The sequence below is a fragment of the Rhinopithecus bieti genome, unplaced genomic scaffold (assembly GCF_001698545.2).
Source record: "Rhinopithecus bieti isolate Rb0 unplaced genomic scaffold, ASM169854v2 scaffold_44212, whole genome shotgun sequence".
Classification (NCBI taxonomy): Eukaryota; Metazoa; Chordata; class Mammalia; order Primates; family Cercopithecidae; genus Rhinopithecus; species Rhinopithecus bieti.
The window spans coordinates 1,567,920-1,579,553 of NW_016819633.1; positions in this window are offsets into that span (position 1 = coordinate 1,567,920).

An 11,634-nucleotide genomic window follows, 5' to 3' on the forward strand; every position below is an offset into this window, starting at 1 on the left:
TGTTAAATTATAACTTATCTGTTGACTTGGTTAACATGGTATTTTTATTTTCTTTTTGTACCGACTTTCCTTTTGTACCTGTCTATATTGCATACATATGTCTCTATTTACTTGTACAAAATACTTGGATGAATTATTTTCATGAAATTCTTTGTAGAATGAGATATAAATAAATATAATATAAACAACATTTATACAGGAATTAACAAGAAAAAGGTAGCTACGATAGTAAGCCCTGGTGAATACTTATGGTAGTTATTAAAAACCTCATGATGTTTTAGTTAATCTTCCTAAGAAATTTCATTTATATTATCTATGGTTATTTTGAGTTTCTCTCTCCTCTTTTTTTTTTTTTTTTTTTTTTCTCTGTTTGGATATTGTATCAGTCTGTTCTCACACTTTTATAAAGACATACCTGAAACTGGGTAATTTATAAAGAAAAGAGGTTTAATTGGCTCATGGTTCTACAGGCTGTACAGACTTCTGCTTCTGGGAAAGCCTCAGGAAACTCACAATCACCGCGGAAGGCAAAGGGGAAGCAAGCACATCTTACATGGCTAGCAGGAGGAAGAAGATAGTGGGGAGGTGCTACAGATGTTTTAACAAGCAGATCTCTGGTGAACTCTATCACCAGACACCTCTAGGAAATGGTGCTAAACCATTAGAAACTGCCCCATGATCCAGTCACCTCCTACTAGACCCCCTCCTCCAACACTGGAGATTACAATTTCACATGAGATTTGGGCAGGTACACAACCTCTAACCATATCAGGGGTATATCTTTCATCTTATAAGCTTTCCTCAATATCTGCTAATCCTTTGCTATCCATTTATATTTAGGAACAAGTTATCACAATTCTACAATTCTGACTGGAGATGGCTTAGCATGGCAGGTTTCACTTTAGAGTGGTTAGCTGGAGAGAGACCTGCCTGCTATTGGCATCCACAGGTCTTTTCTTTTAAACAGTGATTTCCCCCAAAAAGGAAGCCTCAGATCTATTGCCTGGAATATATAAGGCAAATTATCAGGTTCTCAGAAATACAGCTAGGGGAATAAAGGGAAGGGGAAGATCTCATAATTCAAGATGTAGATCTCACAGTTCAGTGTGTAGTATTCACCTTTTTCTTCTGATTTTAGTATTTCATTTCCATCCTCAGCTTTTTCTGGTGTTCTAGAGCATGCTTTCTCATCATTTGCACTACTGATATTTGGTGTCAGATAATTGTTTGTGGTGGGGGCTCTTGTTTGCATTGTAGGATGTTAGAAGAATCCCTCTTTGACTTCTAACCACTAGATGCCAGAAACACCCCACCACAAGTTGGAACAACCAAAAATGTCTTCATGGCATATTGCCAAAGATCCCTTGGGAAGTAAATTGAACATGGTTGACACCCACTGTTCTAAAGTAATCCCTTTTATTCAACCTCTCCAAGGTTGAATAAGAGGCTTGTCATCTTCTGGCATGTGTCTATTTGTGTATGAGGGAGACCAGAAAAGGAGTGCAATTATCATTCTAAGCAGGAGTTGATGCAGGACTGTAACCACATACCAGCTTTCAACCAATCTTTACATCTTGATCACCATAGAATCTTTAGATGTATCTGTTGTTTATAAGTCCAGAAGCTTTCCTGAATTCTGCAGTGGAAATCAACTGGCGTCTTCACTTCTATAATGAATAATGTTACTCTTCTTTTCTCTTTAAACTCAGTTAAGAATTGTCTGTCTGCTTCCAGCTTCCAAAATTTTCTTGATGCATCTTAACTGCAGTTATTTCCTCTCGTTTTTTCTGTAAACCGAAAAGTATCTGACACAGGTCTCAATCAATTTAGAAAGTTTACTTTGCCAAGGTTAAGGATACGCCCATGACAGCCTCAGTAGGTTTTGACATGTGCCCAAGGTGGTTAAGGTACACTTTGCCTTCATACGTTTTAAGGAGACATAATACATCAAGCAATGTAGGTAAGATTTACATTGGTTCAATCTGGAAGAGCAAGACAGCTGGAAGTAGGGGTGAGGTGGAGATGGGGATTTCAAATCATAGCTACATTCAGAGATGTTCTGATTGGTAATTGGTTGAAAGAGCTATTATAAATAGAAAGGAATGCCTGGGTTAGAATAAGGAGTTGTGGAGACCAAGGTTTTATCATGCAGATGAAGCCTCTAAGTGGCAGGCTTCCGAGAGAAAAGAATGTAAATGTTTCTTATCACACTTGAGTTCTGTGTTGATGTTAATAGTGATTATCTTTTCCTGAATTCCAAAAGGGAGGAGGATATAATGAGGCATGTCTGACCCACTCTTCCATCATGGGCTGTATTAGTTTTTCAGGTTAACTCTGGAATGCCCTTGACTAATTGAGGGGACTCAGAATTTTATTTTTGGTTTTTAGTTCTCTTTGTCCTTAGGGATTGAAGGACTTTTTTTTTTTTTTTTTCTTTTAACTTCTTTACTCTAATTTTTGTAAATTTTAAGAAGGAAAAGTTATAAATGTGTGTTCTATTTATCATGCTTCTGCATGAATTTTGAATATTAAATGCAAATCTTAAAAAAAAGTGTTTAAGTAGCCTGTGTTTGTAGCAGGCTACTTTGGATTATGCCCACAGAATGCAGAAAGTACATTTTATTTTTCCTAGGGCATTATTACTAGCTCAAGAACATCATGACAACTACAGGTTAATTAATGTGTGCACAAGCAAAGGTATAGCTTCTGAGGATGGGTCTGGTAACAGCTTACATCTAAGTTTTGAGAATAACCAGCACATTGCTGAAGCCATCGTTAGTGCTCAATTTATTCTGCTTGATTGCTTAACTGATTCATTTGATCCTCATAGTTACTCTGTGAAGCAGAACACACAAACATTAGAATCTATAGAAGGAGACACAGTGAGGTTGACTTCTGTAACATTACAAAGCTCATTTTCAGCACATCTAAGATTAGAAGCCTAGTTCATTTCTTTTCCAACTTTCTCATTCTTTGCAGAATTAGAACAATATAACGAAGCTCCTACAGCAAATATGAAACAAAGAGACTGTTAGTTTTAAAAAGTCAAAGAAGGTAGTGCTATCATGGGCATGTACACCTGATACTCCAAAGGCTTATGCAGTAGTAGCCTGTGGATTCTTGGGTAATGATGAGCCATCAACTGTGTACAAGCCTTGTGAAGAAATAATAACAGCAACAGTTAACACTCACCGGGGCCTTTATTCTGTGCCTGGCTCTATTATACATTCTTCATACATTGTTTCTCACTGTATCCTCACAACTCCTACAGGTAAGGCTCTGAGTTGGAAGAGACTGGCTGAAACCAGAATCTCTATCTTAAAAAAAATGCATTCTTCTGAACGTATCAGCCTCACCCTTTTATGATACAGAAAGTATTATTAGGCTGGGCACGGTGGCTCATGCCTGTAATCCCAGCGCTTTGGGAGGCCAAGGCAGGCGGATCAGGAGGTCAGGAGATCGAGACCATCCTGGCTAACACAGTGAAACCCCGTCTCTACTAAAAATATTAAAAAAATTAGCCGGGCATGGTGGCGGGTGCCCTGTAGTCCCAGCTACTAGGGAGGCTGAGGCAGGAGAATGGGGTGAACCCAGGAGGCGGAGTTTGCAGTGAGCCGAGATCGCGCCACTGCACTCCAGCCTGAGTGACAGAGCGAGACTCCGTCTCAAAAAAAAAAAAAGAAAAGAAAAGAAAGAAAGAAAGTATTATTAAATGCTGAGGAATAGGAGAATCTCAAAGTCCCATGTTCTTGACTTCTCCTGTGGTGGTAAGTATAGGGCTACTAATGTGAACTCATATTTAAGGAATCAAATTCAAGCTTTTTGCTTATTAGTTCAAGGTTCATTTATTTCACCTTAAACTTCTAGCTCTAGCCAAAATCTCATTTTACCTGCCAATGTGGCCACCTGGTTAACCCAACATTTTTCTCAAATAGAAATTCAGAAAATTGACTTTTTTTTTTTTAACTGTAGCAGTTAGCTTTTGCTGCATAACAAACGATTCCAAAACTTAGTAGCTTAAAAGTGCAATCATATTTTAGCTCTATATTTTGCCAGTTGGTAATTTAGCCTGGGTTTAATTGAGCAGTAATAATCTAAACTGGGTTCAACTGACCTCACTCTTGTAACTGAAGTCACTCAGCAATTAACTGATTGGTTTAGAATGACCTTGGCTGGTGTGCTTGACTGAATAATATCCTTCTCCACCTCTGAAGATGTCTACAACCTAGTCCCTGGAACTTGTGAATGTCTGATCTTATATTGCAAAAGGGATTTTGCAGATATAATTAAAGCAAAGGTAAAGAGATGGAAAGATTATCCTGGATTACCTAGGTGGGTCCAATGATGTAATCACAGCTGTCCTCTCAAGATGGTGGCAGAGAAGAATGTACTACAGAAGAGAAGGCTATTGTGATAACTGAAACAAAGACTGGAGTGATGAACTTTCTAGATGGAGTAAGTGGCCACAAGCTAAAGACTACAGGCAGACTCTAGGAGCTGAAAAAGGCAAGAAAATGATTTATCAGCTGGATGTGGTGGCTCATGGCTGTAATCCCAGCACTTTGGGATGTCAAGGTGGGTGGATCACTAGAGGTCAGGAGTTAAAGACCAGCCTGGTCAACATGGTGAAATCCTGTCTCTACCAAAAATACAAAAATTAGCTGGGTGTGGTGCCATGCGCCTGTAGCCTCAACTACTTGGGAAGCTGATGCAGGAGAATCTCTTGAACCTAGGAGGCAGAAGTTGCAGTGAGCCAAGGTCATGCCACTGCACTCCAGCCTGGGCAACAAGAGCGAAATTCTGTCTCAAAAAAAAGAAAGGAAAGAAAATTAATTCTTCCCTTAGAGTGTGCAGGAAGAACCATACCTGCTGAATCTTTGATTTTTAGATTAGTGAATTTGATTTTGGGTTTCTGACCTTCTAAATTGTAAGAGAATACATTTTTAAGACACTTATATTTGTGGTAATTTGTTATAGCAGCAAAAAGACACCAATACAGCTGTAATGGCTGGAATGACTGAGGTATCTTTCCAAATACCTATCTTTACATCCCTCCAGCATACCAGTAGTCTGAGATTGTTCACCTAACATTGGAAGGGTTCTGAGACAGACAGACAGACAAGGGAGGTTGGGGTGTGAGAAGATAGAGAATACAAAAAGTCACAAGGATTCCAAAAGCCTAGTTTAGGACCTGGCACAATGTCACTTCTGCCAAATTCTGCTGGCCAAAGTAAATCACAAAGGCAGCTCAGATTCAAGAGGCAGGGAAATGGTAGTCTGTCAAAGTGTATGACTACAGGGAGGGGTAAAGGATTGTGGCAACTTCTGCAATTCAGCAATCGATCTACCATATCACCTGCTCGTCTAAATCTGCATTCCCAATATTCCTGTCTCAGTGAATGATATCACTGTTTAAAGCAAAGGAATCATAGTCCAGTCTTCACTCAGCCCCTCTCCCCTCCTCCACATCAACAAGCAGATTTCTGAGCTTCAAAATAATTCTCAAATCTATTCCTTCTTCTCCACCCCATCACACTCTAAACCTTCACACTTAACTTCTCATCATCTCTTTCCTATGCTATTTCAAAACCCTTCATCTCCCTACCTTTGCTTTTCCCCATAACCACTCCAGCTCTTCTTCCACTGTAATACTGGAATGGCCTTTCTATATTGTTACTTGTGTTATGTAACTCATATTGCTTATGAGCTTTTAGCAATTCTTAATCACTAAAAGAAAGAAGCCCAGATAAGTCTTACTGGCAGGCTAGACCCTTAGTGATATTGTCCTTACATCCTCCCTCCTTTGCCTCTCCCTCCCTCCCTTCCTTTCTTCATTTCTTCTTTCTCTCCTCAATGTGTATTCTTCCCTCTAGTCAAACTGAACTTCCATGGATCCTGTAATATTACCATAAAGTGTGGAAACAGAGATAATGGTATTTTATTATTTATGTTTATTTTGAAGACCCTAGCTTATTTCTCATGGGGGATGTTAAATGAAAATAAGTACAATTCCTCTAAAGCAATGCATCACAGATGTTTGTGCAAGGATTGATAGAAATGGTTTATCAATACACTGCATTCACTGCAATTTTGTACAGCTCATTGAACTATGCAACATTAATAAAGGGTATCACATTGAAGATACCATGTGATATTTTAAACATGCCATGTATTTTAATGTAATATCAGTAATCCATTTATAAAAATTTATATTTATATTCATCTATGTTTCTAGAAATTATAGATCCTAACATTATAATACCCATGATGTTTCCTGGCTCCATGCTTCCCTGTGTGAGGTGCTCTGTCCTCTCTTACAGCTTTTCGATATCCTTCAGTACTCAGATCCAGCATTAGTTTCTTTACGAAACTCTTCCTTATTATTCCGTCTCAGGGGCTACCTTGTCATCCTCTTCCCACTCATTCCCTTGACCTTTTGAGTCTTAGCAAGTGAAAATTGGAACCTCCTTTGTGGAGGATTACTAATTCCTTATATATACATTAAACAAAAGTTGACTTTGGTATCACAGGTGCTAATATCTCAGGGACAGTAGAATCAAGTCATCTGTGGATAAGTAAACAGAAAAGCTACTCTTTTAAGAGTTAAATTGCTCACAGCAGGCAGATAAGCTCCTCTCAGATAATAGAGAATTGCAGAAGTTAAATCATGTGTTTGAGAGAAACACTCAATGAACTCCATCACTTAAAAATAAACCTAGACATGACATCACTATAAATTTATTCTTTATCTAGGATCTTTTCTTCCCCCACTTAAAATTATTCTCCAAATCTTACATTTTCTATGAGGTCTTCATCTACTAAAATGCATCTGTGTTAAATGTGCACAATTATCTTTGCCCATTTTTTTCTTTGAGTTCATAAATTTTGGGGGGCAGAGACCTACTTTTTCTCTATGATGTATTCATAAAGTACAGGGTGCACCCACAATGCTTGATATATAATCATAATAACAATAATCTGTATTACAGATGACAGATATAGAACTTCTATTGTAGATCTCAAAATTTCAAATCAGAATAAATAAGGCTGCATGCATTTAATTAAGGCATTGCTCTCAAATCTGGTTTGTGGAACATAGATAATAATCTGCCTATTTCTAGAATGATTTTTTCATTGAAAATATGTCTAGCAATTTGTAATACATGTACACACAAACTTAGTTTGCATTCAGTAAATAAAGTCAAATGTTTTATTAAGAGGGTGAATTAGTTTCATGGTGCATCAGTTTGATGGAGTATTACATAGCCATTGAAATGATGAATACAGAGACGGTCAAGATACATGGAAAAGTATATACTTTGAGAAAAGTAATACACACTATGATGATATGATCACCTCTACTGTGCACATTATTTATTATACATAAACCTTGGAAGTGGCCACAAAGCAATATAAAATGACTGTTTTCATAGCGCTTATTTTTTTACATATTTAAATTTGTTTTTAAAGCAAGAATATTTAAACAATATTTATTGAAATTGTGTACTTCCAAGTCACATACATTCTCTCTTTTATTATTATTTTTTGATACAGAGTCTCACTCTGTCACTCAGGCTAATCACACCCAGTGGTCTGATCACAGCTCACTGCAACCTCTGCCTCCTGGGCTCAAGTAGTCCTCTCACCTCAGCCTCCCAAGTAGCTGGGACTACTGACATGTGCCACCACACCTGGCTAATTTTTTATATTTTTTGGTAGAGATGGATTTTCACCATTTTGTCCATGCTGGTCTCGAACTCCTGGGCTCAAATGTTCCACCTGCCTTGGCCTCCCAAAGTGTTGGGATTACAGGTATGAACCAACACACCCAGCTTACAAAGATTCTTGTAATTTATGTTATGTCAGTAGAAATAAAGAGAGGCATTTAAAAGAAGTTTCCACATTTGTCACCTGTGGAATAAAGACATTGGTTAAAATGATTACTAGTTTCCTTTGATCATTCATGATCATACATTCATGACAATATTTAGAGGAAAGGGAGTGCTTTTTACCTTATTTTCATGACTGCCAGAAGAAATTACAGGCACTGTCTTTGGAATCAGATTGCTTACTTTAACTTATTCCTTCGCCATTGAATATCTGACTTAGCACAAGTTGCTTACTCTTCTCTAAGCTCTGGTTTCCTCACCTGTAAACTAGAGATAATAACACATTATCTCATAATATTCCTTAGAGGATTAAATGAGGAAAAAGCATATAAAGTGCTTTGTACATTTAACTCTCATGCATTCATATACACACAAAGGCCACAACTGAACTGCCAGTAATATTTTCCCAAAGAAAAGCCAATGAAAGAATATTCTCAGGAATAACCCTCCAACGTTGAGGCCATTCTGGATGAAAGAAATCTCAATCAGCAGGGAGTTTCACTTATTTCTATAAAAGAGATGTTTTTAAAAATTCAAACTGAATCCAGCAACAAAAGGCAGATTTTTGCATGATGCCTATAGTAGTGACCTTTCTGCAGATGGAGCTTTGTGATAGAGTTCCAGGCATTCAGAGAACTCATTGAACATGTTGTGAATTGATTCCTTTTGGTAAAAGGCACTGGAATTGAAGACTGAAAGTCTAGACTACATGGAATGTCAATCATATTGCATTCAATATTAAAATATCTGAAAGAATCATGTGTGAAACTTGTCATTTGCTCTTTACCCCTCTTGGGTAGAGCACATCTAAGATACTGGACCTATGTTTGGAATCTGTGTTGTGTCACTGTCCTCACTGTGTGGTTTAATCTGAGGGTACAGTGAAAGAAGACAAACAGGTACTCAAAAGACTGGTTAAAATATAGTCAAATTTGTATGTAATTATATGTCTTACATATACATCTTAGCTTCATCATCAATATCATTTAAAAAAAATTCTTCAATTTATTAAGGGTGTGATTAAGGGCCTCTGAAAGCTTGTGAGGGAAAGATATTTCTGTCATTCCTCTTGTAAAGGGATGTAGCTCTTTCTTATAGGGAGAGATTTCACCTATCCTTACCTCTCCAAGACCCAATCACAGAACAGACAAGCATTCTAAGAGGAAAGTTCTGCCTCCCTAGAATCAGCATCCTCAGATGTGTGAGAATTGATGCAAAAGAATAGGAAAATTGAATAAAAATAAATGATTTTATGTTAGTAAATAATGAGGGCTTTATCTAGGGAGAGCATAAGCAGGTTCAAACTATGTAATATTAGAGCCGATTTCTTGAAGTTCATAGAAGGTAAATTTAAGACAAGGAAAAGACTGTTCTACAAGGTTTGCAAATCTGCTCCCTCTCTTTAGGTTATGTGACTGCTTTCTTTTCAACTCCCAGAGATCACTGGATTATAATAGTCTGTCTTTCAGATAGCAGGAGGAATTCCTCGAGGATAAATTACTCACTTTTGTTTACCTAACTTCTAGTTTTAGAAAACCAATTATAAACACTTGATTGTAACAATAGTTGGAGAAGTCAAAAATTTAATTAGGTCCCAAATATGCTGATTTATCTGTAGTTGCTTAAGAAAAGCACCTAGCTCTCTGAGTTTAGTGGCTGTTAGGACTACCAAGATTTAGAGAAAGTATCTTTTGTGCCTCTATCAGAGGCAGAACAGGGCTAAATGATGTATTTTTGTGTTCCTGCATCCTTTGCAGATATATGGCTTTAAATAATTCTTTGGTTTGATTTCCAATAGCTTGGGATATGTATGTGACGTACAGTATTCATCTAGCTTGCACACTAATGAGCAAGTCACATAATTTTTCCAGACCTCAATTTCACCACCTATAAATTGAAGCCCTAGGACTAGATTGTCTTAAAGATAGGACTCCGTTCTCAGCTTGTTTTTAACCTGGTGATCAAAAAGTAGGTATTTAGGGCCACATGCTGTTTTGTATAAAATAGGTTCTCCTCTCCTCTACATCAATACACCTTGACTTTAGTATCTAGTTCAAAACAAATGTAGTGAGTAAAGAAAGAAGCCGTTTTCCAACTCAGTACTAAAATAAGAGGGATGAGGCTGAAAATAAGTAGCTAAGAAAATGGCTTTTTGTGTTCGTATAATTTTTTCAAGTTTGCCTATTGTAACTCTTTTTTATTTTTAAGGAAAATGTCATTAAATTGGAAGGCTTTCTATTTCCTGCTGGTTGCCTTTTTTTCTCTTCCATCTCATGCCAGATACTATGTATTGAAAGCAATTTTAACAGATGTAACTAATGAAGGACTTGAGTGCATGCACATGATGTGATGTTATGTTTGTGACCAGGAGCTCTTCTAGACCTCTTCTCAACTTTTCTCTTGGATTGTTATAAAACTTGGTCAATTTATATTGTATTCTCTTTCTCACATGTGAAGTGAACAGGGGATTATCATGCATATCTCTGGATGCTGCTATGATGTATACCACAAGGGATCAATATTTGTTCAACATATTAATATCCCATGGCAAATCACAGCAAGTCAGAGTAATTGCTGTTGCATTGCCTGTACCTGTCCCTGTGGCTGATTGCCGTTAAGAGCTGGGGAAGTAAGCTTAACACTGAACGCTGTGCTGTGGACAGATGGACTTCATCTCTCTTACTGTACTTGAACTAGACTGCCCTCGTGGGAACTATTTATTTCTCTGTGAAAATCCCAAAACCTCAGACCTCATCACCGATAACAAAATAAGCAAGCAAACAAAAGATTTAATTTTAAAAATGAAACCAATAATATCAAAGTGAGTGGATTAGATTACTTGGCAATGATACCTATCAGAACAAAATGTAAAGAATAGACTGTATACTTTTATTACCATGTCATCAATGCTCTCTTCTCACCTTCTCTCAGATGCATGGAATAACTAATTAAATATGAATAGCATCAAATTACAACAGGGTAGACATTATGGAGCCATTTAGTTCCTCCAGTCCTCTGATTCAGTCCAGTTTTGTGACCACTTACTGTGTAAGGTAATTGGTAGGTTTCCTGAAGCACATAAAAAATATTAACATGGATTTTCCTTTCTTCAATTTTTACTAAAACCTCTCTGAATGTTTATAATACCAACAACAGTCTCATAGAATTTTCAGATCTTGAAGGAACATTGCAAGAATGGAAGACATAACTTGCACTCTCACGGATGAAAAATGTTTATAGAACTACTCTAACTCTACTCATGATAACATTGTAAAGTGACTGGTCACATCTTTATTTTACAGATGAAAATACTTTTTTTTTCTAAGATTTAGAAAAACGACTTGCCCAATACACAGCTTACAAATGGCAGAGTTAGTTAAAATCTAAACCTAGTACTCTTTCTACTACACCATGTTATAATAGGATGGCAGTGGTTAAGCAAAGGCAAAATTCTCTTATCTGTGGCTGGAGGAAGTATAAATTGGCATAACCTCTATAAAAGGAATTTGGCAATATTTATCAATATTAAAAATTTATATATTTGTTAACTCAACAGTTCCAGTTTTGAAAATATATTCTAAATATTTAGGTGCACACATATGAAATGATGTAATAGCATGTGTAATTACAGACAACTATATAATGTTATACAGCTGGACAAAAATAATTATGCTCTTTATATACTGATACAGAAGCATCATCTCTTTTTTTTTTTTTTTTTTTTTTTAAGCAGGATGCACAGTAC